The 4,280-nt window shown below is 43.1% G+C and overlaps 1 protein-coding gene across 1 annotated transcript in view; it reads left to right on the plus strand.

Annotated features, from left to right (window-relative positions):
• Window positions 1-4,280, plus strand: part of T265_15758 (hypothetical protein) — a gene marked incomplete at both ends in the record, with an annotated part of 19,581 nt that overhangs the window by 1,029 nt on the left and 14,272 nt on the right. The window lies entirely within an intron of this gene.

Here is a 4,280-nt window from a genome sequence, read left to right on the forward strand (position 1 = left end):
CCCCACCAAATGAATAGCAAACTTATTTGCTGTCCTTACACCGAGCTTGGTTTTACCTGCGACCTACAGCGTTGTGTAACATTATTGGGAGTCAGTGTACTTGGCCTGCTGTCATCCCTCCACCCACCTGTTTCAGTTTCCGACCACCGTCTGATTGTTTACAATCCAGGCATGCTATCGAAATTTGTGTTGTCGACATCTAAAAATGAGTGTAGCGTGAATTCATTGCAGCACAAATATACTACTCATATCGGGGTAGAGTGCGGTGATTGTCCTGAACATTTAAGACGTCCGGTCAATGATTTCTCGTCACCTGTTCGTAGAGAACATTTGGTTTTCCACATGTGGGACTCGTGAATGAAGTGGATAATTTAACACCTCAGCCGATATTTCATTATCGAGCTACTGAATTTTGTTCATCCTTACACCACTCTCGTGTATATTACTGTCCCATTTTTGATAAACCTGTCGTTTTCGTGAAGCACTCCTTGGCTTCTCAAAAGATGTCCAGCTCGTTCATCAATTCTGAAAGATAAGCTAGGCGAAAAAGCAATTCTGACTTCGGTTGTTAAAAGTCTTCAGAATGATGCAGAAATAACGCGCACATATGCCACACGAGTAATAATTGTGGATCACCTGTGCATTCGCAGCGTTCGACGAAATAGCGAGGATCGAATTCTTGGCACAAAGCGATGGGGTATTTGAGAACCCATATTATCAGTCAGCTAAATAAGAACGGATTGGCGTCTCCTCACTTACATATTGCGACCACAAACCAATCTGCTGACAGTTGCACAATATCGGTTGCACCGCAGTCGAAGAGTTCGCCGAATCGAACCGTAACAACGATAAGTTCAAATGGTTACGTGATCCACTAATGTGCCTTTCGCATCCAGGACGAATTCGGGAGACACTCACAGTGGCAGTCCTTCCAATTGTTGGCTTAGTATTCCCCTTAGTCACGAGCAGTCAAATATCTCTGAGATAACTCCAAAGATTGTACTAAATCTAACACGTAGTCGCTTAGCAATGATGCGTAAAACTGCGTGTTAATTCGCTAGGGTCTGGAACGCATCCATTTTATGAATTGGATGTTCCAGTGCAACTAGCTCACTAACTCAAGTTTGAATACTCACCGACGTATTCTGGAAAGCCCAATTGAACTCACAGGTTAAGAATTATGACGTCTTGAGATTTATCAACAAAATACCTACTTAGGATTTCCTTGACAAAGCTACGGATCTGCCCCAAGGAAGGCTAAATTACGCAACTATTTGCAATACAGTTTAAAGTGTATGATAAAAGGCAGGTTTTATGCAGCCTCCTGAAAATCAGATATCTGTGATACAGGTAAAAAATTGTCAAGAAGTTTCAGTACGAAGAAGTTTTCCAGGAAGTTTTCTGGCTCAAATATTGTCGACGGATGCTCGATCTGTCACTCCGACACCGTTGGCCATTTCAAATTGTGCCACCTAGCTGAACTATTCCGTTTGCAGTCGCATCGTTGCGCAAAGGATTCTACAAAGCAGAGCCGCAACCTGTCTACTATGTTGCACATCCACATTGAACCAAGCAACACAAATAATAGTCGCGTGATTGACCCCAGCATTAGATGAATGGAATACTTCTAGACCAGCAAGGTATCAGTTCATACTGTATTGTATGACGAGGGAGCGGAACTTCTAAATTTAAAGGTTCAAGTATAAGGGAATGGAAATAAAAGTGCAGTAATGTAAAGAAGGAAAACAAAAACAGAATGCGGACTGAACTATTCAGGCATTTTCTCAAGCCCGGCTGAGGATGATTTTGTGCCACACGTTCAACTGAATCTCATCAAGCACAACAGCTTCAGTGTACATTTCTGTTCACATCGTCTGAATTTATGGAAGAGTGTCTGTTTGCTCACCTTGCTTTTCAACTGGCTTTTTGAAGGCTGAGGGTTAAGTCGCGGCATTTGTTTCTGCAAAACTCTTTTGCTTACTTTCACGGATCTGGTACTCTTGTTCCTTAGACATATTCGCAGAAACCCGTTGGGGTGTGAGTCAGAACGTACTGGTTGTTGATTGGATGGCTAGTGATCGGTTCACCGTCCTTGACTTGCAAACGCTTCGCCATAATACGATGAGACGTAATCAGTGCCAACCACGACGATGTCCCTTGTTTACTTCGCTACCCTAATCCACACCTTGTGTTTACTCACCCCAATTATGTTTCTGCCGGTAATTCAGTATGACACAGTGGGAAAGACTGTTGACTAGTTAGGTTTGAAGTCAGTGTGGGACGTCAGTGTAACACGTTACCTGTCACATGGAACACCTAGATCGTTATTTTGGGCTAATTAACCAATTCCTCATTTCCCTTTTCAAGTGTGAGTCTAGCTATCATGACCTCTCAGCATCACGGTTAACGTGTTCTTTTTGTTCTAATTATTTGTGACTTTTTGCCACTGTGTTTAGCTGAACTACTGCGACATTCGGCCCAAATGTACCCCAAAAACTGACATACCAACAGCAGTGGCGCATTACGAATATACTTGTGTTGCGATATCATGCCAAATACAACATCAGGCTGCCTGGCGCAGCACATTCAGTTGCTTGGAAACATCGCAAATGAGAGATTCATCGAGGTTCACGGTGAGTCTCTCACGAAACAAAATTTGTATACAAATGAGTGCAATTCGTTTTCAAGTAGAACATAAGGATTACGGAAATCCGAGGACAGTGCCTATCAAGAAGGGAGAAACCGGTCGTGGGATGTCGGACAATTTTCAGCAACCTTATGAGTGGTGCATGACGAATATACATACCTCTCGTATATCGTGTCAACTGAATCCTGAGGCGGCCTGCTGCAGTACATTCAGTTGCCTGGAAACATTACAAACGAGAGATTTAGCTGGGTTCCACGTGGGTCTTTCGCAAAACCAAATTGGTTTTTGCAAATGTATTTCGCCAGGCAGCAGTCCGGTTACGTGGGCGTCTCAAGTTATCGTGGTAAGTTCAAGCCAGGATGAGATCCTCGAGTTGTCTTGGAACGTCTTCAGGGACGACCTTGAAATATAAGCGCAGTGTTTCATGATAAGTGTACTACCCATGTCCATCCGGATATTCTGCAAGGTCTGCATCATTTCGTATCTATTTGTGACGCATACCATAGGTTTTCTACATTGTCCAGTCAGTAGTTTGCTTGCGAACACGCTTGGCTCCCAGGGGTTTGTACCTGATTGCACCTCAACAATCGAATTAGACCATAACTCGCTTGCGCTAGCTAATGCAAGCTGAAAGTGAATTGGCGTAAGGTTCACGAATTCACGGCATATATCTTCTATTGGTCAACACCATTGGAAGTTGAAAGCAACAAAATAGTCATTTCCCGAAACCCCAAGATGGTATTGGAGGTGAATCACGTCCCACAGACTGCATCTATGAGAACATGAGCAGTGAGTCTGAGACAAACAGACAAGCCAATGTGACTCATACTGAACACGGCTCGTTCACCTTACACTATGTACCTCGCATTCTATAGCCCATTCGGAAGCATTTCACACCGCACCAGTTGGAAGCAGAAACGCCTGTCAATGCTCGGTGACTGTTTAACAATATATCCTATACAAGATAGCTGAATTTACAATATTCTATTGATAAAAGTCATATTTACTTTGAAAAAATCCACGCAAATGTTCCACCTGTGGGTGTGCTTCTACCATGCACGAAAAATGGCCGCTTGGCTTTCGAAGTTGTCCCACGTGCATGTCGAAGATTTTGCCATGAACCGCATTCAGTGTAAATCATCTGAATGAACCCCACTTCTCACTTGCTATTTTAATGAAATGCTCAGTAATCCATCTAGAATTCTTAGGGATTTTGTTAAAATGGAGTCTTGACTGCACCGTAAGAAGGACGGTTCACCTCAAGGTAATACGAAGGAGCTAGTCCTTCCATTTATCTAGGTTCGCTGAGGAAATCACCTACAAAACCGAAGAATGTCCCCCAAGGATGATTCTCGCATGGATGACTTATTTTGAAGCGTGTGCCACAAGGACATCATTGGAGTCGATAGCAATTTGGAAGTTAATGTAATGTTCAATTTGATTGTGTCTGTGAATCATGTGCTCTATACGGAAACTGTCCGCACAGGTAACGCAACGCCGAATACGCAAGCTTTCGTCCGCTTCTCTAATTTATGCGTGCATTCGCACATACGGGGATATGAAAGAAGGATGGAAGAATCACTGGAAACTGTCATCATCATAAACAACTAAAACGAGAGGTTCATTTGTTTGG

The sequence above is a fragment of the Opisthorchis viverrini genome (assembly GCF_000715545.1).
Source record: "Opisthorchis viverrini unplaced genomic scaffold opera_v5_850, whole genome shotgun sequence".
NCBI classification, from domain to species: Eukaryota; Metazoa; Platyhelminthes; class Trematoda; order Opisthorchiida; family Opisthorchiidae; genus Opisthorchis; species Opisthorchis viverrini.